Genomic DNA, 27,045 nt, shown 5'->3' with positions numbered 1-27,045 from the left:
TTCAGTTTCTTGTTAAATTCAAGGTTTTTTTTTTTTATTATTGAAAATATTGAAATATGTAAATCGTAAAACCAATATGCGGCTGTCAAAGGAAAAAGAAGGGCTGTCCAATCTCATAAGTAATATATAAAATGAGCATGTTATATGCAGAAACATATCTCATATATCTGACCTGCAGAAACAGCCATCGCCGGCTTTATTAGTTACATTTACAGCAACATCTGATTCTCATTTCCAGCTGCCACTGCAAATAGAATAGAACCAGTAACCATCCAGCAGCACTGCTGCTACAGCCAGTTTAATTCCTGTTAAATCAAAGAAAGATGCATCCGACATTATGCAAATAGTCACCTTTCTGTGGCAGAATTATGTAAAAGTTACCCCTTTATATTGCTGCACTGAGACATTGTCACTTTATAATGCTGCAGTTTAACTGGAAATGCCAAGTGCATTAAGTGCATCCAGCTTTTTAAAGACCACATAAAACCTAATAGTGTTTTGACATCTTTTAAAATCTAAAAGAGTTTATCAGAAATAGGGGGAAATTACTGCCAATAATTAATCAAACCTGATTAGATTTAGTATGAATAAGCACGGTGAGGCTTATTACACATACTTAGAGACCATAACATGTTGTTTGGCCCGTAACAAGTAAAATTAATTTGTTTAAATTAGAAATACCACAACACAATAAATGTTCAGTTACAGGATGAAATTTAAAGGTTTATTTTAACATCAAAAACCATCAAGTCAACGTTCAAATTAGGTGACGCAGCTTGTGCTTATAAATTCAGTCCATTGAAATCACAGAAAAATCTACTTTTTGAGATTTCAGCCTCTGAGAATTCAGGTGAACAACTTTGTGCTCATGGTACTGAAGAAGCAACATTTCTTTCAGAGCTAATGCTTGGTTACTCTGGAGTATCCCCTCTGGGCTGCTGCTGTTGGAGCCGCTCTTTTTCAAAGAAATAGTTCCAGTGAAAACCGTTGACAGCAGACTCCAGTTTCTTAATACAGTAACACCATTAAGGTCCTTCAGTGATGCTGTACTTGGTGATAGTCTTGAAAGATACGTAATGAAGGAGATGAAGGTCTGCGTACAGCTCCAACAAAGCCTATATATAGAGTTTTGCAGAACTAAGGCTGCTGAAAGAAAGCAGTCATTCACCTACAGTTTTTTCTTATCTGGTCGATGTCATGCGCTCAATACATGAGAAAACAAAAGTCTAATATGTAATCCAGAATGCAATGGTCAATCAATGCATGCAGCTTTATGTTAAATGAATCAGAAAAAGCATCATAAACAAGATGAGTGCAGTTGAGACACAGAATGTAATGTTTCCAGCTTAATCACGTAAAGTAGTGCAACACAGAAAAAAAAAAAAAAAGAGTTTGCTGAACCTAGCGATTGCTAATGCAGATGGAGTATACAGCAACTAAATCAACAACGCTGAAAAGGAAATCTATTTCTTTTCTGGTAAGGTAACATTAACGTGATGTGGTCGGAAATGCTTCCAATTAAAGACCTACAGTGTGCATTAGTAGAGTGGTCGTAACATGTGCTGGTGTCCATGATTGTAGATTGACTTTCCTGTGTGGTTTCTTGCATGGTGAGGAGGTTTGGGTTAAAATACAGCCATTTCACTACATGTTTAAAGGTTTTGCTCCATTTTTAGGGTTACCAGGTGACAAGTCTCAACACGGCTAATATATATATAGTCGATTGACTGAAAAGGAGCAACAGAGTGAAACACTGTCAATGTGAAAAAGATGGACGTTACCGTCTGAAAAGTGAAGCCAGTGGCGAAGTGCTTTAAACCTGCATTCTTTCGAACGGCCAGCAGGAGGCGACCATACTGGTTGCAAGCATAGACTGTATAAAAGATGGACGTAGCTACCGTGACGCTGTTGGTTTCTGCACTGAGAAAGTGAAGCCAGGGTTTTGCTACTTCCTGGTTGACATCTTGGATTTTTGGAGCCAGTGACGCAAAAATTGTGGGAGGGGGGCGGAGCCATAGGAGCAGCGATTGGTCAGACAGATTGAGAGGCGGGCCCTCTCTGCCCCGCCCACATTTACCGCCTTCTGTTCGCTTCGTCTGCATCGTCGCTGCCGACTGTCAATCAAGTCAGCCACGCCCCTTGCCCCGCAAAATGTTGACGATTTTTAAAAAATTCGCTATTGATATATTTTCAGATTTGCCACCTGATCTCTGGATTTGACCATGAAATCTAATAAGAAAAAAATCCTGAGCTGTAGGAATGCGGTATTTCATGATCTGTGATCATTTCGTTTTCAATTCAAGTCTATGGGAGCCAGGGCTTTTTGGAGCCCGCAGCTAGCGGACGTAGGTTTTGGACACTTCCGGGTTGGCTTCATATTTCAGGGCCGGTTGCTACGTCCATCTTTTATACAGTCTATGGTTGCAAGTCAGATTGCGTAAAGGTCTACGAGAAAATGATCCCTCATTTTCCCAGTGAGGTTATGGTTTTAATCACTCGTTTCAAGTCTCCTTCAATACAGCATAATGTTCATTTTCTAAATAATGGTCCTATTTAGAACAAAACAGACAATAATGTCGTGTATGTTTTAGGGTTTGCGATTCACAGATTGCTGCCATGTCGCTGTGCAGTGTTCATGAGTTTCAGTCAGATCCACCCCACACATCTTAAATCAGGTTTCCTAATACCAACATAGTGATTCCAAACTTCAGGTTTCAAAACATTATTCTACAGACCAATGGACGTTTACAGTCCATCTTCCATCATCTACATACAGTCTATGGATGAAAACCAATACAATAAATAAAAAAATAAAATGATTAGAAATGCATGTGTGATACAACACACACAAACGTGATCCAAGAGAAAAGAATTGCCTCAAAACATAATAGCAAAAAAGCAGCTTCGTTGTGTAGGAATGTAATTTTTAAAAGGCAGGACCTTTCCAAAATTAAAGGTTTAATGGTCACGGCCAGTAATATGTAAAAGTGCCCAAGACGCTTTGCATTAGCGATGCAGAGAAATGTGAAAGGAGAGCTCGAAGGAATGAAAGCTTTCGCAGTGATAGCCCACAGAATTGGTTTCCAATTGATATACATAAATGAGCCACTGATGTCTGCATTTGCATAGACAGATAAGGTTTGAATAAAGCTTTAATGTATCCTCACCGAACTCTGTGTGCAGCACAAGAACTGCTGCAGAAGCACAGATGTCAGGTTCTGCTTTTTCTCAAATCAAATTAGGTGATGCTTCATCACTCTGCTCCCCATTTGAAACACTCTTTTGCAGATTCAGGTTCCTGAAAATACCCTTTGGCATTAACACCACTTCTGAAGTTTGGCAAAGAGCTACGAAACAAATATTGGCAGGGCCCCCTGTGGATGATACAGTTGGAGGTAAAGGAGCTGTAGAACATGACAAAAAGAGAGTGGGGTTGTTTCAGGCAGTTGAAAAGCAGCTTCCACACACTGAAGTAGTGTATTTGCACAGCTCTTTCCTCTTATACCATTTTACTTTTTGCAGAATCATGCAGTGTTTATTCATTTAATGTGTATTTCTATAGAAACAAGTATATGGAAGCAATCAATGGTGTATAGCACCGTACTTGTAGCCTGAGCTGCTCCTCACTGGGTTTTTTATAACACACAAAACTCAGCAATAAAGAACCTTGGTAAACTAAGGTGACTAGCGCTACATCATTTACAACGACATTGATAATTATTGAGTTTCAACTTGAGTCTAGTGTGATCATCGGTATGATTCATTTAGACCTAAACAGAAAAGCTGTCTTTTCAAAAGGGGATTCACAAAAGGGCATCTTCCAGCTCCCGGTAGATGCGGCCTTGTTACCGAGCCACAAGAGGAACTATCAGGTCACTGAGCCTCTTAGAAGTCTAGTTATTTAGGCATTGATGGATGAGTGTAATATAATCAAAACGTAATGTACTGAGTTTCAAAGGAATATGACACCAGAGAGATCCTATCTGCTTCCTGTCCAAGATTTTAATTGCACAATTAGATATCAGCACAAGAGGCTTGATTTTTGTAGAAGCTGCTTGTTATAGGAGTTTTTAAAAAATATATATTTTAATTTGCTTCTCATAAGCGGTGCTGGGAGGTTCAAGTAGTATTTTCCCTCAGTATAAACTGACACTAGACCCTAAATGTGTGAAGTATTTCTGCAGGCCGTGATATTCACAGACTAACAAGCCCTGAGTCTACTGTGACTGGTACATGAATGAATCAGGTGAACCTCAATGATCCTGAGCAAACCGTTGGGTATTCTCCAGCGTAGGGGCTTCGGTTTGGCATACATGGGAAGTGTTGAGTACATACCAGAGCCCAGCCTGTCGAGTATATTGGTTTATAGACCTGGACTGTCTCAGTAAAGCATGTGTCTGTCAGTCAACTCTCACACTGCTTAAAGCTAAACTTTGTCACACAGTCCTCAAGTGAGTTTGTAACACTATTCATTTTTGACTGGCAGTTAGTTTAGTAATAGAGAAAAGCTGAATAGGCAGAAGAAGCTCTTCACAGCGTTGGACTTCAGAGTGTGAGCATATGGTTATTTCCTGGTGGCAATATGCACCACTGCAGATTTGATTTGTGCCAAACTCTCCAAATACCAGGAGAAAAGACTTGGCTGTTCATTTTTGGCCAGTGCTACTCATAAAGCTGATATTTTCCTTCTGAACCCTGTTCAGTAAATTGTCCATTAATGAAAGAAAAGCTCACTGACCACAGACTGTGTATGAAAGATAGATATAGCTACCATAACATCATCTGTTAGCTCGCTGACTGCCGTTTTAAAACCTCCAGTTTGGCATTTCGCTGTCACCATCTTGGTCTTTTGAAACCAGACGGGACGAGCCAGGAGTGACAACATATGGTCGCAGTCCATCAATCTCATTTTACTCTAGATGGGACCATAATTCAAAAATAAACAGCATGCTGTATTAAATGAGATTTGAAGCTAATGAGAGACCATACTGTGAGGTAATGTGAGGTAACATACAGTAAGAAGTAGGTCCATTTCCCTATAGAGTTCTTTACTTGTTTTTGCATCAGAGGAGTCGCCCCCTGCTGGTTGTTAGAATGAATGCAGGTTGTTGGCTTCACAATTGGAGGCTCTCTTGTACATACAATCTTGCGCTGTAAATGTGGTGACAGCTGAGTAGAAACAAACAAAACAGTTCTGCCATTTACAGACATAAGGGACAGCTGTGGTGGAGCATTTTGTCTACTGACTGAAAGGTTGGCGGTTTAAATCCTGGTCCCTCCATGTGCTGCAGGGTCCTCAGCCAAGACACTGACCCCCGAGCTGCTCTCCATGCATGGCAGTTGCATGGCAGCTCACTTTGCAGACTCATAGCTATGGTTATAGAAGTGTGGACCATTTACTGTCTGTATTGTCTGTAAAAATCTGAGTCCCTGCTCCAAGACATGTTTTAAATTTAAGCTAAGGAAGTAGGACAAGAAGAGAACCTTGTGGGATTCCCGTTTTGCTCTCAAAAAAAAAGATCTCCATAATAGTGGAACACTGATGGGTCTAAATTTAGCATAGCACGCTTCAATGTGTTGAATTTCTGGTGATAGTGTTGCTTTGCATTAGTATTTTCTGTGACTATATTTGCAAACTTGACCTGTCCAGGGTGTCCCCTGCCTTCGCCCTAAGGCGGCTGGGATGGGCTCCAGCACCCCCACGACCCTAATGAGGATTAAGCGGTGTACAGATAATGGATGGATGGATGTTTGCAAACTGGTAATGACTGATTCTGATCACAAGGCTGCGAATGCCCCACCAAAACTATTTTACCTGCGACCATTTGAGGGAACACCAAAGCAGCATCCTTTGCTGCCCACGAGAACTGTGCAAAGAAATACAAACAGAATGATAGGGTGGTGCTTTCTGACCATTATGTTCCTCAGAATGGGCTGTCAAAGTGAGACCCTGTCTGTGCGGACAGACATAGACATTACTGGAGCTCTGAGGTCACATAAGAAGCCAGTTCACATACCACCAGTGTGTTTACATTTGGGGCTACAGAAATTCAGACTTCAGTTAACAAGGAAGGCTAAACCCCTGACACGCTCAATTTACTGCTCTGCAAGACAGAATTTCAGCCCCTGAAGGAGGAGCAAGTAGAGTTTGAGGTGATGGCTGCCCAGCTGATATTCCCACTTTGCCAGGAGGAGCTCTGTAACGCTGCACTCACAAACACTCACCATCCAACAGGACGGCCGACATGAGCGTCTCACACCAGGGGAGGCCGTTCTCTGCTTTCCCTGATGAGTTCACTGTTGAAATTATCAATATCCTGAGAGGTGACAGAGCAGCTGTACTGAAATCACGACACTCGCGGTGCTTGATGGTGCTCCACAGAGGAGTGGAGGCAATAAGGAAGGGCAGGAGAAAGTCTTCTGGCCATCAATAAGTGATGACGTTATCCAGAGTTCGTAACAGCCAGAAGCCCCATCAACCACAATAACAACTACAGGTTTGCCCAGTTCCTGACGCTGTGTTTCCTGATTCAAACCTCACAGTCCAAAGTTGTATTGTCATAACAGCATTCAGTACACAAGACGATATATAGGCCCCTCCCCGGAGAAGTCCTTCACATGCTGGACTTTATTCAGCCCACATAGTTCAGCACATGGCCTTCAGCAGCCTGTTCCCCTACATGGTGCACCCTTTGGCAGCTATCCAGTGATGTGACGGTGATCCTTTTAGGAGGCTACAACACAACAAGAAGCAATCAAGAAAAATGCTGTGGATTCAGCATAATGTAGCTTGAAAACTTCAAATTAATTATTAAGGAAGCAATTAATAACACAGCTACTGGTCCCAAGTATAATCACTTTTTTTTTTTTTTCCATTTGTGTTTATGTATTGTAAGTTTTTTTTATCTTGGTATAACAATTACATTTTCTGAGCATTGTGATGTTTTTTTTTTTTCTTCAAATACTGTGACAATATTCTTTGAAAGTTACGACTTAATCTTGTTATTTATTAATATTTGTGTGAGTCGACTTTGTTCTCATTACAAATGTATTTTTAAAAATTGTGTATTTTATTATCCAAGAGATTAAAAACTATCTTAAAATTAAACAAAGATGTCTGCAGGTCACCAAATAGTCTGTAATGTGTATTGTTACCGTACTAAATGGTGTCTTTGGCATTAAGACGGAACTTTCAGAGCTTAATTGCAAAATTATCATAATTTTTCCACAGAGTAAATAGCAATGGGCCTATTACTGATCCCTGAGGGACACCTTCATGAACCATCTGAGGGCTTGATTTAAGGCTAAGATTTCCTTAGAGATCGACTAGATATATCATATATGCTGTAAATTCTGAAACAAAAGGGAAAGAGTGACGGTTACTCGTGTTACAAAAGATTCATGTGGATAATACTCGTAGGACACCGTGATGTGTTGCATTTTCTGAACAACGTTTTACTAAATAATATTCTAAAATTACCTTTATTTACAGTGGGGTCAAACGTCTATCTTGCATTTCCGTATTCACGAAGCGTGATGATGTTCTTGCAAATAGTAGTTTAGAAGAAAAGGATAATGATGCTGGTAACCATGGCGATTTACCTGCCACATGTCTCAATAATGGAAACAGCTCTCCTGTGCTGAAGAAAAGATGGAGTAATCAGGAAGCATTGTGCATGCATTTTAATTCTGATGGACCTGCGTTTAAACCTTTTACCATCAGCATTCATCTTTACATTATTTTCACACCATGATCAGAGACAGTCCAGGTGAAGTTCTATGGTTTTACCCTCTGATGTGAGAACTTTGAAATACATTGTTTAAGATTGTTCTTACAGTAGCACCAAGCATGGGAAATATTATTTCTTGTATTTCCAAATTTCTCTTTACCTCTTATTTATGAGCTTTTGTGACTCTGCCCCAGTCCATGAAGTCAAGCAATTATTGAGTTACTCAGAAAAAAAAATTGGACAAACTGTCCTAAATTGCAGGGAGATGGGCAACTTAGCTGAAGGTCACATTTGCATACAATTTCCTCCTATTGACTTGTAACCTGAACAACGGCGGCTCCGAGAGGTGAGCGTTGCTACTGACATCGGCAACATGCTCGAGTGCTGGCGAGGAAGCCCGGGGCTGTCGCACGCGCTGAGCCTCATTTTTCCCAGACAACAAGCTTTTTCCTCTCCTTCAGAGCGCCACAGGCACGCACCGCCACAATGACAAAAATGTGCCTCTGGTGCAGAAACGTCATGCAAATTGACTCGTTACTGAATCTGGAATAAGCAGCTACAGTTGCTCAGGTGGAGTTTAAAACGGAGAAGAAAGGCAAACACATTTCCAGTCTGTGCGGATGAAAAATGGGGCATTGATGGCCAGTGCCCTCCATCTCCTCTTGACACAGTTAGAACCTGAAGTAACACTCAGCAAGCACCTTGACTCTTCAATGGCAGCACATAATGATTCAAATTTGTTAAAATTCTCAGTGACGGCGAGGGGTAGTTTTTCTTTGCATCACAATGTATTTTAAGGCTTCTCGGCCCCCCACGCGAGGACCATGTGACCGGCTCGCATTAATTTAATCATACACTCCACCCATGGTAGTTATCAGTAGGTCATGGCCCATTATAAATACAGTTTTCTCTATTCATGCACACAGTGATTCCCAGTAGGATGAAGAGTAAGTGATTAATTTGATTGGCTTTCCCCTCTGGCAGTACAGCCGCAGACTTGGCGAGAGTTGTTTCATTGTGCTGAGCAGATGGGAACTGCTACTGATGAAATTTTATGCAAGTAGGCTACAATCTCACCTCTGTGCCGCACTTTGACAAACACCTTGTCGAACATTCATTTTATTATTTTTTTCCAATCATGAAGTTGTAATATTCACATTAACCACATTTTTGTTGCATTGTTTCCCATTTGGAAGCAGCGCATTAGCAATTAGCATCGATAACGGCGTATAAACAGAGTATAACACAGTCGTAGCCATACAGTAAATAATCAGAAGTTTATGTGGTTTTTACTACACAGATAAACTATTTGAAACTCAGCTCTACATGTGTATAAATAGTTAATAAATGTGTTTTAACCTACTTAAAATTGTTCTCAAAGTATAATGAATATTCAGTGATTTATTTAAACATCTGTACTACGTGTGTTATACATAATGCAAACAGTGTTTATATTCATGATCTGCAATCTTTTGATGAACTAGATATGCTTTTTCAGTCTCTACAGGCTTCGCTCTCTGAAAAGCCTCCATGATGATAGCATCCCACCACATCTTCATGCTAGCCCTCTTAGCTTGTACTACATTTGTGCTTTCTTATTAAGGGTTTTTGTCCATTGTTCATTTTTATATTTTCATGACAAGCCTCATTTATGGTTGGAAAGAGGGTTAAAAGCGAAAATATATACTTTTTAAAATTTGTTTGTTTATTTCTGCTATCACTAATAACATAAAATCATTAAGGTTTCCTTCAATGTTCATGAAATTCTATTTAGATTTATATTCACAATCTTTTTTTTTTTTTTATCAGCGATTGTTGTTTAATGTATTTACTTCCTGCAATGATCTTTCTCTTAGTCTGTGACAGTTTTCAGGAGAAGAAGCATGGCTGTGAGCTATCGTTACACAGATGTATTAAAGAGAAGCTCTGCAGACTTTATACATCAAAGTCTGTTTGTAGGAGCTGGGCAGGGCTGCTGCATATGTGGAAAAAGGTGTAGAAAGCCTTTTGTGTCTCCCGAGGAAGCTGTGTCGAGTTTGAAGTCCTCAAATAATATCACTGCTGATGTCGGTGTTGCTAACAGGGTGAAGATTACAGATTTTCAAGATAAAAATTCTGGAAATGTGGTGTTGCCGAGAAGCGAGTTTACTCGACACCTGCAGCCCTGTAATCATCTCTGCTTGAGGCTAAAGGCTCGAGACCACATTAGCCACAAGTAGCGTGGCGCACCAGAGTCCTCATACGAACGGCTGGAGGTTGATTGGGATTGTGGGTAATGTGGGGTTGTGATGGGGAGCAAGAATGCACAAAAAAAAAAGCTGTTGCATAAACTGAGCTTCGTATTTATCAGTGCATGAATCAGGTTTCAGACGTTATTCAGCACAACCTGCTCGGACCAGTTTTAAATATACAGCAGAGGGTGTGCTCAGCAGAAAAATGCACACTGACTTTGGTGTATAAATAATCAATGTCCAGCAGCACGCTCCTGGAATATAATTCCTATTTCTTTAAGGAACTTCTGAAAACAGGAGGTGTGAAGGGATTCGATGGATAAGTAATGGTAATGGAGCACAATCCAAAAACATATTCATATATTGACTTCTAGCATTTTTATGGCATTTATTAACTGTTTGTACTCGTGCAAAACATGTTTAGAACTAGAGTTTACTACATAAGCATTACACTATATATGATTCATGCTTTGTTTTACTGCACAATATACAATTTATATATTAGTGTTTTATAATGAGATATATCGGTATACATAAAACATGAATAAAATCATGTCATAATAGTGCATTATAATGTGAATTAAATGCTAAAATGTAGTTTACAAATGCTCAATAAAGTTCTGCAGGTTCAATTAAACATCTCTTAGGACTGCAGATTTGATTTCTATTTAATCCACCTGATGGCCGGCTTTCTTAACCCCCAGAAATCACTGAATTAAAAATGCAAATGGCTGCCTCATGTAACATGACAACTTCAGTGTTAACCCGAGGAGAGAGAGAGACACCTGCGTCTATGCATATCCCATTAATCTTGTTATAGTCCCGTCCTCTTTCTTACTGTTAAATATGCATTAAAAAGAATGGAGTCATTGAGTATATTTGGCATATAAAAGATACGGGCTCATCATTAAAAATCCATGTAAGCCCTTTAAAGCTGAAGAGAGGTGATTTCATGCTTGGCTGCATCATTTCGTAGGTGCTACACTTCACCGCCACAATACAAAACACACATACACGAGAACACACACGGCATCAGACGGTGACGTCCTTGGTTCTGCCTCCCCCGTGCGAGGCTCGGCGGGATGGATGTGGTGTCTGAACTAATGGAGCAGGGAGAACACAGGCTGCCTGCGAATAGAAGGAGGTGGAGGAGAGATCAGGGTGCTCTTGAAGCACCTCTTTGCATTCGCACAACAGCAGGTTACTGTCATCACGGTTTTTTGGAGAGCAGAGTAATATTTAGTGGCGAGAGCTGCCGGATCTTCCCTGGGAGTTAGAACCGGAGACGCTCCCTCCGGACCGTTCGGGCGCCAATTTAAAGGTCCTTTTCCTTTTGTTTACATCCGACTCAACGATTGCGCATCAACTCAGTACCGGCAATATGCTGCTAAATCAAAATCGTGCGCTAATGACACAAATGTGCCAAAAAGTCCCCTAAAGAACATCTGTGGCTCCATAACCATAAAAACATTTTGCCTCTGATTAATGTGGTATTCTTAGGCTCATGGCTCTCCTTAGCAGACCACCAGACGAGATGTTCAATCAACTATGCATGACTTGACCTTAATGGATTTTTCACTGGGAGGCTTGGGTTGGTTATTAGGGAACCAGCTCATGTGGAACAACCTTGTCCCCCTGGGAGGGGAATTACACCAGTTCAGAGGAAACCCACATTATGGCATGAGGGGAACAGAGGAAAGCACCATTTCCTCTAGACTCTCCTCTCATACATCTTTCAGTTTAAAATGTGCCAACTGTGTGATCTCTAAAGAAAATTTTCCATCTGCTTCTTCATTATGAATTCTCTGTCCTCTCTCTTTACTTTATAGTTAGCGCCGTCGGCCTTTTGACTGAGCCGCTGTTTGTCTTTTAGCGTTTAATGTCGTGACTTACTTGTCCACTCGCCACATGGGCTGAACGTGCGTGACAATAAAAATCGACTTCTCCTTTAATGCAGTTAAACAAATGTGCTCGTGATTGCGTTAATTGACCCACATGTGTTTGAATGGCTAGTGTTCATTAGATCTCGAGCGTTTTTGAAGTCGCTGCGGAAATTAAATGGATGCATTGTGCGTCTGGTTAAAACGATGACCGTCACTGCCGGCGCCAAAGCAGAAGCCTTGATCATCAAGCTCTGTTTACCCCATTCCAATTCGCACACATCGGTAAATAAACAAACAAAATGGCCCGGTGTTGAATTAATTTTCTCCTCCAGCTGTGTACTCTAATTGGGATAATAAGCTGAAAGGTTATCAACACTCCATGAGCCATTATTCAAGCACCTAGCTCCAGCTCCTTTCTCCCTCCCCTCGCTTCGTTTCAGCAGCATTCAAGTGCGTCTGTGCTACAAGCTGGGAAATGCACAGTATACCTATAATTAATACAATGCAACCCAACAATGAAAATTTAAGATAAATGCGTATTGATTCAAGACTGCAGAGCCGACTGCAATGTGTGAACCAATTAAAAATGCATGAAGCTGTCCCTTTTTGTTTAACGCCACCGACTGATTACGCAGGTGGGACATATTTTAGGAGAACAGGTTGTGGCGTGGTGAGCTGTACAGTACCAGTCACAGGTTTGGGCACACCCGTTCATTACAGGTGTTTATTTCTTACCATTTTCTACACTGTAGAACAGTGTGGAAGACATCAAAACTATGAAATAATACATATATTGTAGGTTTTATATAATAAGAGAAAAAGTGTAAAATAAAGTTTTTTTCGAAGTAGCAACCTTTAGCTTTGGTAACATTTTCCTACACGACCAGCGTCATGAGGTCACCAACAGGGGCCAATGAAAGTTCAACATACCCAGGATGTATTTCTTGCTGTTGCCGAGGCTGGGCTCAGACTGCAGGAGTTTTGTGCTGATTTATGTCCATGTTGCAAAATCAGAGAAGAAATTTCGTGGGATCTTGGTTTGATCTGATGTTTAGCCCAGATGATGTGGTAACTGCTGACAGACTCATCGGGGCCCCCTGATTAATATCAAACTTGATATTTATGAGTTAAAATCCGGATGGGTGTGATTAGCACCCAAAACAACAGACACTGTTGCCAAGCAACAATGAGGATTCAAGCCCTTGAGGCTAATGTTAGCTACAGATATTAAAACTGATTAAAATCCCACCTTCAGTTCTTGCTGAAGAATAAACAAACCACGTTGACCACATGATCCTAAACATTAGCTTGTAAAGAACCATTTAGCCGCTGCTTTTTTTTTTTTAAATAAGAACCTTACAGCAGGTGGTTGCAACACAGCCTCCATTTACAGTCGTGCACAAACGTTTACATGCACTTGTAAAGACCATGTATGTTGTGTCTTGAGTTTGTAGTGACACCTACAGCTCTTGATTTTCTATGATTGGTTGATTAAAACACACGCGTCTTTGTCACATAAACAATCATACATTTTGGTAACGATGCTAACCACCGCTCCAACAAACTTCAGTCGAGCTTTAATGTGCTGCTTTTTGGTGATTCTTAGTTGAGTCTTGACCAGTTGTCTCGTGGCAGAGATTCAACTGTACCATGCACTTTATGCCTACAAACAACTGTTTGTGCCGCTGATTTTACGATCTGAAGCATCTTTAAAATGACTTCGAGTGACTTTCCTGACTCGTTGATTTCAGTTATTTGCTTTTTCAGATCTGCAACTCAAGACTGTCGCGTTAGAAATGGTCTTTATGAGTGTATTTAAACGTTTGTTCTTGAACATACTTACCATCTGCTTCCCTATGAAATCATGTAAGTTGGTGCTCTACTCTCTGACTGCTCCCTCTGGCAACACACTAAGAATAATATTAATAATAATAATGTCATCATCCTCACATGTGTGATGCAACCCAATTTAAAATCTGTGAGCATTTTAAACCTCCTGTAGTGTGAGATGGGCGTCGGGCTAAAAGCTGCGGTCAGACAAAGCAGTCGCACAAAACTGGTTATCAACTCGTCAAGGTTTCTGAAACAAGCTCTGAGCAGTTAAAGGGTTGGTGTTGGCACCAGACAACCAATCACAAACATGTCTAGTGAGTAACAAACTATCATCTTAAACCAATATGAGAAGTTTAAAAAATACAACAGCTGCTGCAGCCAAAGTCCGGAAGGAAGGCTGGCAAAAAAAATAAATAAAAAAAGGCTGACTGAGAATGCGTGAGTTAATAGGCTCATCAATATCACTGCCCCATCATTAAGGCACGAGTAGCTGTGATTATAATTACATTACAATTGTGTATTCTATTAAATGCACTGCTTAGACGTCGACTATTCTTATGGTGTGCAAGACAACCTTATTCTTTCAGCTACAGCCGTGTAAAATGGTCTTGGGGGCAAGTAAAGAACAAATATTAAAACATAATTCAAAGCGGTAAGTAGGCTTACCGCAAGTCTTATAAGGTCAACAAGTAGAAGGCTTCAGTGCTCTAATCAGTCTGTGTTTTAGGATTATATAATAATAATAATAGTAGTAGTAATTGACCAGATTTATGCAGCGCTTTTCTAGACACTCAAAGTCGCTTTACGCTGTCAGTTATTCATTCACATGCGTTCATTCCGGTGGTGGTAGCTATATACGATTGTAGCCACAGACTGACAGATGTGTGGCCGCAAACAATCCACTTCATACGCATTCACACCAGGCAAGGTGGGTGAAGTGTCTTGCCCAAGTACACAACGACCATGAAACAGGTTACAGGGCGGAATCGAACCGCCGACCTTCCGATCGTTGACCAACCAGCTCAGCCACCTGAGCCACACGATACAAAGGCCTATCGAAAAATAAAATGGCTTTGAGGTAGCTTGCAGTCAACAGGAAAAAATAAATACATTGAGGAAGACTGGATTTCCTTTCACTGAGAATCTACACTATATCTCTTATTGTTACCATGAGGATGTACCCTAGTAAGTAGTGAATGATCAACATCAACAACTTTTTCAGCATCCGTGAAGGAGTTCCCACAGAATCTGAGCGCTTGTTGGCTGCTTTTCCTCTTAGTCTCTGGTCCATCTGGTGCCAAACCATCTCTGTTGGGTTTAAGTGGGTGATTGCGGAGGTCATCTGATGCAGCACTTATTAGCTAAACAGCAATGATGAAGCCAGCAAACAAACAAACAAACAAACAAACAAAGCTAGAATTACAAGATTTTGGGGGGCAAACTACCACGATAGAGTCAGACGAGCTGTCTGACAACAATAAAATTTAAAGCTCAACTACATTAAATTATTTCTAAACATAAAAATCTACATCAAGGCTGAGGTATCCAGACTTTTAGATCCTAGAGTGAGTTAAGCTGGAGAAATCCTGGATCATACACTTCCCATAATAAAGCACTGATGATAGATTCATTAGAAGTTTCCTGTCTGACAAATATCTTTCAGATTTCAACCCCCAGTTTCTAGTTCAGGCTTTCTTTCAAATACAAAACTTGATTTTTTTATGCAAAACCTAGACTGACTACATCATCAAATACCAACGATTACATCATCAGACTGATGAAATTCAACCATCTGTTGACTGAACCACTCCAAGGGGCTGCCTCATCGACTTTGTCTCTGTCACCATGTCCAACAGATAAGGAGTGTTTATAGCAGGGAGATTTTCTTGCTGTCCAGGTTTACAGGAGAAAACAGGTTGCTAATGTGACCATTACAGGGCAGCTAATTAGGCCATGAGGTAAATTATTACGCCAGATTTAAACAAGACCAAAACTCTTCAGCCATGCTGGCAGCAGTGAGGCTGTAATGATAATTACAGTGCTTAAACTATCCGCTACCATTAGTCGGGTACGAAATGTAAGTCTTGACCCGAGGGCAGTGCTGGAAATGTTGTCTAAATCAGGATACGTTATCCTCTGTTCGTCAGACTCTGTTCATTGCTCTCAGTTCTGCAATGCAAGATCTTCAAACTTCTGTGCTCGCTCTGACATGTATTTGCTTAATTTAGTCGTATGCAAGTCCAGCTGTGCTAAAGTAGTTCAAGGAAAAGGCTCAGAACTGTGACATGGTAATGCTCATTAAGTAGCAGATAAAGAAATCATTGATTGACTGAGAAGTGCCTCAAGTAATTCCACTAATGGGGCCACAAAATGTCAAGCTGGACTTAAGGATGGCTCCAACCAAAAGTTATCTGAATCAGAATGACTTACCCTCCATAGGTCACACTGTCATTTTGGCATCCTCAGCTCTCTCTCTCTATGGACATAATTTTAATCACCATTTAAATTCTTACAGTTACATATGCGTTAATACTGAGCATGTAACAATAACATTCAGTGTGCCGTGTAGTTTGAGGTTCCTGCCAATCATAAAGCCATCTTCTACTGCAGGAATTTGCCCGTTTCAAGACCAGCCTAAACCTTTGTGCATGTACTGACTTAAAAAAAATGCCTCCGTAGAACATTTTTAGGGCCATTATCAGGGGAGAAAAAGTACCTCCTCGACGGCTGGTACCTCTGACCTGCCCTGATAAACTGCCGTGCAGGTGTTGATGGACTGCAATGTGGCGAGACTGCATAGACTCAAAGAAGATATCAAGAGCCATATTTCTGTCCTGTCAGTGTCCCTGTAGAGTGGTAGTCCTCTCTTTTCAAACATCGACATTGTCAATGTAAAATTCTACATAGGCTAACATAATAAGAAAACTGAAGTTACATTTAGTAAGTACTGTTTGTCGTTGTATTAGCACCACAATGGGAATTAGCCGATTACGTTGCCTTTCTTGTAAATGTTTGCACCACCTTGTTCCTCCAGTGTTAAGCCGCCTGTTGCTATAGTTTAGCACGTTGACGTTACCGTGCTTGAGAATTAAGTGTCATAGAAAAATAACGAGGAATTCAACCATGTTAGCAACACTGTGAGATCATACAGTCGTAGGTACCATAAGGAACTTCACAGATGTATTTGTTCATTTGTGTCATTTAAATTGACTCAACAGAAATGCAGCTCTCCTATTTTTCTCCCACCAACCTTCTTACTCGCTCTACTACGGTAGACCATGATCACATGCAATTGCTTAGTTTCGCCAGCCGCAATTAAAACTACAGATATCTATGATGTTGTTCTGATGAGTCTGAACAGTTGGAGATAAACTATGTGTAGTCAAAATAATCGTAATAGTTGCGGATCTCTCAAACATCATGATGACTGGTTGTGCACGATGCTGCTCACGTGGGGCTTCCTATTGCATTGTATTCAGGACTTTCATGTTTTCATACGTAGAAGGTCTTTCGGGTTCTATTGGACGCCAAGGAAGTATATGTGCAAAATATTTGTTGGTATTCATTATAGACTTTTATATTATGTTAAATACATTTTCTGATAAGTTGATGTATTTTTGGTTCCACATGCATGACAAATGTCCCTCTCTTTATATAAAAAAAAAAATAAAAAAAAATAAAAAAATCAAAAACAATACCTATCACCTAAACCAAATGGTCTGAGGTCCAAAAGACCCCAAAAGTCCTGAACAGGGTTAAACAGTGTTAACAGAAGTACTGGTGGCTGATAAGATTGTTAGAATATGCTGAGAAGTAGAAAAAGTTTGTGGAGAGTGAAAGCCTCATTCATTGGAGACTTGTGTTTGTAGTTTTGTCGAGGACCGCTCTGACGTGGCAGTGAAACGGTTCGTCATGTGCAGTAGGTTTGAAATGCAGGTGAGCTTCTGTCATACACTCAGATATATGGAACATCATTTCATTTAGTCAAAACTCTGATTAAAAATATTTGTAATTACATTTTGACTCCAGTTTGAGATATCCACAGCGTCATTCTGACGAGTTTAAACTTAATGTAAGATATCTAAAAAAGAACAACTATCCACTACCACACCACCAACACTGAAAGACTGTAATTACTCACTGCAAAGCAAAATCTAATTCTTAGGTCACTGCTGAATGTGAATGTCGTTCTCTGTTGGGGTTATCGATAAACTCCATCTTTTCTTATTACTATTAACAGAGGAAAGGGGATGAAGCCTCATAGCAGTAGTTGTTTCCAAATCAATTCAGGCTGTTCTCTGCTCCACTGTAGGACATTTTCAATTCAGCTCATCAGGCTCAGCTATGGACTGTCAGATTTTACTGTCAGAGTTCTAAGCTCCAGCCTGTGCTGCCCTTAGGCTCAGCAATGCTTTAAACTTAATGCTAATGGTCTATCTGCACAGTGGTGGGATTAATTGTGATGTTTCTGTCCGAGCAGCCTCCTCGGTTCAGCCAGCATTGTGCTCGCTGTGCCTTGTGAATCGCTATCGACAGCACATCTGTTTGTTGAAGAGTCACTAATATGATAACGGACCACCCAAAATGAGGTGCATCACTTATGAAAAGACTCAGAGCTCAGTTACATTACATGATACAGATCAGAGACATGGCATCCCTCTGTTGCAGTAATTATGCACCGTAATGGTGCCAATGCATTTAAAGCAGCCACATTATTACAACTGACAGTAGACTCATCTCTTCATCACTTATTCAGTGCAAGGCAATTTTCCAAGGCTTCCCCAGATGGTTGTCAATTTTATTCAAAATGGAAAAGAGATTCAGTCCAGCCAGGCTCAAATTGATATCTCCCAGTCATGGGCTGGATAGTTATTTGAAAGCTTTGAAATAAAGTATGGGGTCTTGGTCTCATATCTGTCTGACAAAAGTGACAGAGAAAAATACATGTTTCTCGCAGATATTTTTCAAGAAGGATGACAAAACATCCTGGCCGGCTTTTATGGAGCCATTTATTCCACTTTAACATCTCCCACACTTTTAAGGGTCACTTAGGTTGCGTTAAAAGTGGCCATTAGCACAGCTTTCAGAGACGGGGACCTCTTGTACGAGGAGCACTGCGAGATACAAAGAGCTTTCTTCGTCTGATCTTTCTGACTAAATGCAGCGCTTCAACCCCAAAACAAACATATCACGCAGGGTTAAATTAGAATGTGTCCAGATAACAGATCTCAACCTGCTGGAAATGCATTAACACCCCGAGCATCAAGAATATTCACTTGTTTTCAACAGCCTGTAATTATTATTGTGACATCCACAATGTGACGCTTCATTATTTGTATAAAACTTGGTGCAGACTCTTTCTGGGCCATTCATCCACATCTTCTAATTCTAGGTACAACTGTGATTTTTTTGTTTTTTCTCTTTTTGTTTTTGTTTTTTCTTTGAAGGGTTGTTTTTGAGTCCATTTTGTTTGCTTAAAAGCTCGTGGTGACCTGAGTGAACTGCTGCTTTGGTGTCACCGGACTGACGTGCAGAGCTGTAAACTAAAATGTGCTGCAGTTGTATAATTGCTCTTCACTGTAATGTTTGTTGAACCAAATCAGTTTTAATATCACCCCACATAAATTAAAAACAGAGCAAAGTAATTCAACTATTCAGCATCCTCATTTCTATGATTCATACTGCACATGTGATACAGCGATCTCCAGGTGTCAGTCGGTACGCTATTGTGTTGTTATCATTTACTGTGTTTAAGTATTCTCTGATTGGGGTTTTTTATTTTTGTGCAATAGCAACACCATATTCCGGAAACCCAGATAAGCCCCAATCCTGGTGATTCTGACTGAAGTAGTCCTAAAGCATCTTGGGAAACTTGTTACCTGGTTTCTAGTCAAGTGACACAACAGGGGTCCAAACCAAGCAACCTTCCCCAGAACTAGAGGCATGGCCACTCTCATTTGTGATGGAGTTCGTCCTCGCACTGTGGTTTCCTCTCATGAAAAGTTCAACTGTTCCTCACACTGGGCCTTTTCTCTCCACTTGGGGCCACTGAGTTGTTGGCATTTAATAGTGCATTTCAGAGTTGGCATCTAAAAACCCACTGATAAGCCAAATTAATTTAACAGTTACAGGAAGGCTGAATTGCCATCTTGTCACAGGCACCTGCACAAACAAAGCACAGGAACCAGGACACAAGTATTTACTGCATACACAGGCACATGAAAAGCTGGATTTTTCTGTGCCTGTGTATAAGTTTCATATCCCAAATGTGATCAAAATTGGGATGAAGCCCGATTCTAATGGGACTATCCGGGGACCTTATGTGATTTAGAAGTTACCCCTCGTGTCTGTGTTTTATGCAGCACATTGGCACAGGATTAGCAAAGTCTGTGTGCTGTTTGCATTTACTGAGACTATTCCTGGATATGATATTAAGTGACTGCAACATAATAGCTGCTGAGCCTGTTGAAAGTGTGACGGCCCGGTAGGATCAAGCATACTGTGTGGATTTCATATTTTGTAGTTTGTTTCCAGCTATAGTCTCTGCAGAACAGAGTGGTCTGACTGTATTCTGCTGGGGGGGAAACGGCTTGTTTGTGTTTCTTTAAACCAATCACAGTCATCGTGGGTGGGGCTTAGGTGTTATAACAGGCTTATACCTGCAACCTACACCTGGTGAGTCAGACTAGTTATAGTTGCCCATCATTGATAGAGTCATGTGTTTGTTTTTGTGTGCGGGTTTTTGTTTGTTTAGTTGTTTGTTAACAGTCAACTGAAACTTTATATATGACCTCGGTATGGTCCCTTCTCGGAGTGATTAAATTTTGGGATCAATACATGTATTGGTGACTGCTACAGAGGTCAAAGGTCACACTTCCCAAAACAGCTCTGTATGACTGAAATGCACACAAAGACATACTTTTGCTATACTAACTTAGGCCTATAAACTAAGTTACACTGGTGTAACACATGACCTTCAGACAAAGGTCAAGGTCACACGAAAGTTCTTAAATCATCACACATTTTAAATCCATTATAACTTGGAAAAGGTGTAAGATAAACACATAGTCTTTTAGGTACCCATACTGGTGAAGTAACATTTGACCTTGGACGAAAGGTCAAGGTCAACCTAAGGTCATACATCTTAATTTAAAAATTACATCAAAACGCTTCCCCTCCATGCAAAATATCCATGTTACATGACAGACAAAGCTCTTGTTACATTACATATCATTTTAAGGCAAAGTCAAGGCAAGTTTACCCTTTAGTAGGTGCACAGGAAAACACAGAGGCAGGTAAACATGCAACTATGTCTATGCCTCTACTGAGGGCTGTCTAGTTTCTAATGTGACTGAGGTGATGGAACCTGAGTGGGGGGTCCTGCCTGTCCGGAGAACTTGCATTCCTGGGCTATAAAAGACCCTCAGCATGCTCCCGATCTCTCCACTCTGCTTGTGGCTCCACATGCCTCCACAGTCACACCACTGATTCCCTGGACTGACACATTCTATGTCTTTATTATTTAAGATTTTTTTTTTCCCCGCTCACTTTTCTTACGTGTTTGCGAAGTTATCACAAAAACCGTTCATCTCTTAATCCTTGAAGATCTCACTGTTCTGATGACCTTGCTCTTTCGGTTTCGAGGTCTCTGTGCTGTGTAGCAACATGAACCGTCACAATTTGCACCCAAAATGCTCCAAACTTTATACAGTCAGCACGGCTGGTCTTGTTTATGTCGATGACATGATTATTTGGAATTTTTACTTTACAAATGACTACACTATGCAGCATGGAGACCCATTCACAGAAAGATGAAGCTCAAATACATCAGCAGAGTGAGATTTCAGAGTAGATGAGATGGATGACATGTCAGTGAATAATGTCGGTGGCTTCAAGTAGAACATAGACTCTGCTAAAGTGTCAATTTATCACATCAAAAGCAGACATGGGGCCGTAATTTCTAAATCACACGAGCTACCTGGGTAATAGTCATCCTGTGCAAACTGTGTTGAGAGAAGAATATTTGCAATCTGAGTTGACTGGAAGTACCGGTACTTGAATGGTTAAGAAGCTCTCCTGGATGAATCAGCAGTATGAAAGATGAATGACTTTGGTAGAACATATGTTTTCTAATAAAAAAAAAAAAGGTAAAGTGAAAAATATAAGCTTTGTGCTGGTAACGCGACGCTGAGGCTACAGGTTGTGAATTCTGCAAACCCAGATAAGGTCAAATCCAGCAGTCCAACTCAATTATTTAGTTGGACTCAGGTACAGTTTTGGATAATTTTGCTGTAGCTCTGATTCATCCCTTTGAATCCTTCACACAAAGACCTGTGGGTTTTGCAGCATTTAGACAAAACACATGATTCTAACCTCTCTATCACTGTATCGCCACATGCCATGTGTGTCGACCCGCATGGTTACCTCCTGATGACGCTATTCTGCAAAAACACAACGTACAAAATTGAAATATTTATTGATTTTCAGGCCACCAGTGGCAGCACACTGTGAGTGTGGAAACCCTGCACATGGTTTGTTTTTGTGAGATTTCTCAACCTTGGTTATAAGACAAAGTTTTTGAAGTTTTTCTGGAAATACAGAAAGTCTTACAAAGTGATGCTTCTCGTAGCTCATAAACATTTAGTGGCCGGTCAACGGGCAGAGCATTTACAACTAAAAACATTCATTTTGACTTTTATATGAAAGAAAACACAGCAGAGAGGCACAATAAAGAGAGGCTCTGGGCTTCATCAGCTTTAATACTGACCCATAACTGTCAAATATATTGGGACATACAATAGGAGGTTGTACGTAGCATCTGGGAAGTGGCATAGGAACTTATTATACATTATATGTGGATCAAATTTGATTAAGTATGGTTTAAAGCAGAGACTACAGCCATGCCGGAGCCATGAGAGACTGTTCTTGCCATGTTTATGTCATATTATATAAACCAACAGGACCAGTTGAGTAGGAAAATAAAAATCAGCCTTAGACTAATTCAGTACTGGACAAACTGGAAGTGAAGATATCTCCCACTAACAGGCACATTATCTACAAATGCACCGCCACGAGAAGCTACATCAAAAATAAAATCCAGCGTTAATTGATTTATCTCATTTTAAAGGAGCTAATATAAACTGTAGCTACACTTGACAATACATTGCTACAAATGTGTAACACAACAACAAGCAGCTAATTTAGGCTGTTTTCTCGTTTGACTGGCGGTAGAGCTCAGAAAAACGTGTGAAAGAAACACAATGCTTAGATCTTAGCTCAGCACGTAAACACACCGACGTTTGATAATTAGCACAAAAGCTACTGCTGAGACAGATGGGAATGCCGCTAATTTTGCAGGTACTTGCTCACAAACAAGCTCGATGTCAATTCAGTGTTACTCGTGTTGTTACAATTGTGAAGAGGAACGTGACGATCTGAGCAAGGAGTGAATTTTACAAACGCTGTTTTAGACGATAACGCGACAGAAAATCATTCTTGTTGTGATCGATAACTAATTTGGTAAAAATGCCAGCGTTTGGACACCGTGTTACTTTGAGTAACACGTTGGTTTGTTCGGGGGAAAAAACGTTAACTTGAATGGGTTATATTATTCTTGTTTTTATTTAAAAATACATGACTATACCATTGCTAATACATAAGTACAATCCTATTACGTCTTTAACCCCAACAAAGAATTATTAAATAAGGTCTAATAATCAATGCTCGACCTGTGTAGATCATCTCATTACATTTGCTTAAATTTCTGCTTAGAATCATATTGAGTGATTTATTTTAAAGTCAACTATGGGGTTTCTACGGAAGACGAGGGCGGTCGTTTTCCGCTACTGTTCTTTCTTCGCCATTTTCTCGAGATAATGAGTTAATTTTCTCGTTATCTCGAGATAACAAGAATCGTTTTCTTGTGAAAATTAGATAATTGGTGGTTGTGTTTGCCCGCTCGAGCCCGGTCCAGGATGGAATCCCAGGTGTGTGGGAGGTCCCAGCGGGGGGCCGGAGGACAGACCAGACCGGGCACGAGCGCTTCATTGTCAGTTGTCGTGCCCGGTCAGCTGTTCTCATGACACGTCATGTCGGAGTTCCCGGTCAGCTGTCTGTATAAGATACGTCACACCAGGAAGTCCGACAACTTCTGATGAAGGCTGAAGTGACAGCCCAAACTGTCAACGGGATAATTATCTCGTTATCTCGAGAAAACGGCGTTTAAAAAAATGTGCGGCCATGACCGCTCTCGGCTTCCGTAGGTTTCTGCAAGAAATGTCAAAAAAAAAAAACAACTCACAGACTTTAAGGTCAAGCAGACCTCTTTGCTGTTGTGACCCTGACTCTTGGCATATTGTGTTGGTGTAATATGACACAGAAATCTTAATAAATGCTGTAACAAACAGTGTGACCACATTGGGCTAAAGAAATGCTCGCTGTGAAGGTGGAGGGATGAGAGAAATGCCTTTTACCATTTTCCCAGTAATGACTCCTAAATCAAAAATTTGTGATGTAGTAAGACATCGAACTGATATGACCTTTTTGAACCTACACTACTTTTGACCCAGTTCTTTTCTCTTCACGACACTTCATTCAGCAGACTGCTACCTGCTAAAACATATAGATTAAACTACCCTAATCCCATTCAGGGTCGTCCCTGTGTTCAGGGTCCTGAGTCTCCAGTTCTGATGTGCACAAAGAGATTAAGTGTTGTGTATTTGATCGTATGAACTTTCTTGCATTGAAAAGAAGTGAAGAACCTTTCCAAATAAATTACAATGTCAAAGACGGTACATTTAAATTTGGCCTCCAACGACTGCTTGTGGACAAACTATTCAAATCAGCCTCTTTTCCAGTCAAATTGATGCATTGAGGACTGTACCTGAAGCAGGTAATTCTGAGCCAGATTCTTCTTTTCTCTCTCCTCCCATACCTTTGTTCCCTCCTAATCAGGGTGAGGAGTTCATTTTTCTGGTTCAGTTGGACCAGGGTTTACCAGTTCTCTTTGGTCAGAGCCATCAGTTCAGGTTGGAATCTGGTGATCCTCTTTCTTCAACACCAGTTCCAGCTCTTCACACTTTCAGTCAGCCTTCAGCACCTTCCAACATCGCAGTTCTCCTCTTCTGGCCTTCTTCTTTCCAGGCTGCTTTGACTTCTCCTGCAACTGAGCTCAGACTCTGTCATAGTTCCCTGCCTGGACAGGGAGATTCTCACAAAGGGAGGTCACTTCTCTCTGTCTGATCACCTCCTCGTACCTCCTGAGCTGATCATTATCCTCCTGCTGTTTAAATCCGGAGCTCTCCAGCGCTCCCTCCAACAACTCAGATTGGAAGTCCCTTCTGTCTGGAGTCCACTGCAGCTCTTCATTTCCTCAGCTCTTAATCAGTTATTCCTTCCGTTGCTCCTGCTGATTCTGGTACAGTTGAACCTTTGGAGCTTCAAACTTCAGGGGAAACATTTTCTGAGAGAAGGCTTCTGGTCTCAGCGTGGGCAGCTCGTCTGCTGGTGCCGAGAGGCGGCGTCGACGACCTGCGCTCTGCTGATCGTCTCACTCAAATATGCATGACTTGTTTAGCTTCAAATACAATTCCAACACAGACAGTTAAAATGAAATCTTTATTTTGTGCCGTACTATTACGAGATACAGTGGCCTCGAAAAGGGAGCAAGTTGTTTGTGCAGGCATCAATTTCTCACTATAAATTTGAATTAAAAGTTTTTCTCAGGGAAACAAAAGTGAACCAATACATCGTTTGAAAAAAAAAAAAACATCAACCAAAAATAAAGTAAAATCTGAAAAAACAATAAATTATGATAACATAAAATAATATAAAAGGACAAAATATGGCACAAATACCAAAAGAAGACGCCATAATGTGCAGCAACTACTTCCTCCAATAGACTATATCTATTGAATAACACAAAGTTTAAAGTACATTTAAACCCACTGAATATAGTCAATATTTTGTCACATTTTCATTTGAACCTTTAACCAGAGAATCCTTCTAAAACTCTCAATTTTACTTCCCTTGTAAAGAAACAGCAGCTGAATGTGTGCTGAGGGTTAAGTTTCTGTAATGTGGTTTTGGTATTTTGACTAAAAATCTATACGTTAATCTATGATTCACTACATGTTGCATTTCAAATGAAAGAAAAAACTATTTTTATTCAGTTAAGTACAAATTTCCACTGAGCTCAGGCTGCAGTCTCCATGAAAACAGTCTCGGCTGGTTATGTTATGCTGCGTCTGAGGTTTGTCAGAGTAATCGTTTTAGGAGATAAAACAGATTTCTCTTTAATGTAACTGAATAAGAACTGCACTGAAGACCGTCCTCTGTATGACGTTACACCGTCTCTGTACACTGTTTCCCTCTATTTGTTTTAAGCTGTCTGAACTGCTACTTACAGGGACTCTGGATGCTAAATTCATTTGCTTTCTATAAAACTGATTTAAATGTTTTTTTGTGGAGGCTTTGGACCGAATATAAAGAAAACGTCAAATAAAAAGTCTCTCCTGGTCAGATGAGGAAATCTTAATCCAGTGTCTCCTGTTGTTGTTGTTTCTCTTTGTGTTGACTGATAGCGATGAATGTAATAGATTATTGAGAGTATTTCACTGTAGACAGAAACGTCTCTCTGTCCTGGTGATGAATAAAGGTGAATGTGAATGGCTCAGTACATGCTGCAGAAGGATTAAATCATTATAACTAGAATCCACTGTCAGCTCTGAAACCTTATGAAGCCCGTTCACTTTCTGTCGATGTATAGTTTTGAAAAAAAAAAAAAAAAAAGAAGAAGCCTCCACACAAACTGGAAATGTGTCGATTGATTTGCTGTTAGAGATGCAGGTTTGTTTTTTGTCCTGGCATTCAGGTTTCAAGTCAACACAATCAGGTGAAAGGTTTCAAGCCCTAAAACAGTAAAATATGTTCAGCATGTACACAATACCCTTCAGCCAACAACACACCTAAACCCAACATCTGATTAATACTTGACAAAGCTGCTGCAAATCAGTTACGTGGCTCTTAACTTATGTCTGAAGATTTTCCGTCAGGTTTTAGAGAACATACAGCAGAGAAACAGCACTGGTGAACGTCAACAATAATCTTCTGATAGCCTCAGAGAATTAAATCATCTCTAAACTGTTGGATCCTGATGCTGCATTTGACACCATTTCATAACAGAGACTGAACACGTCATTGGGAATAAAGGAGCCACCCTTGGCTGATTTAACACACGTTTATTGGACAGATTCCAGTTTGTTTGTATCAGTAATGTTTCTTCTACATACACAAATGTTAGTCGTAGAGTTCCACAGGGACAAGAACTCATACTTTCACCTGATACATGAATCCTTTAGTCACTGTAAT

This window comes from Stegastes partitus, unplaced genomic scaffold (genome assembly GCF_000690725.1).
Source record: "Stegastes partitus isolate 25-593 unplaced genomic scaffold, Stegastes_partitus-1.0.2 Scaffold1077, whole genome shotgun sequence".
In the NCBI taxonomy this organism is placed as follows: Eukaryota; Metazoa; Chordata; class Actinopteri; family Pomacentridae; genus Stegastes; species Stegastes partitus.
Note: the sequence above shows the minus strand (reverse complement) of the source record.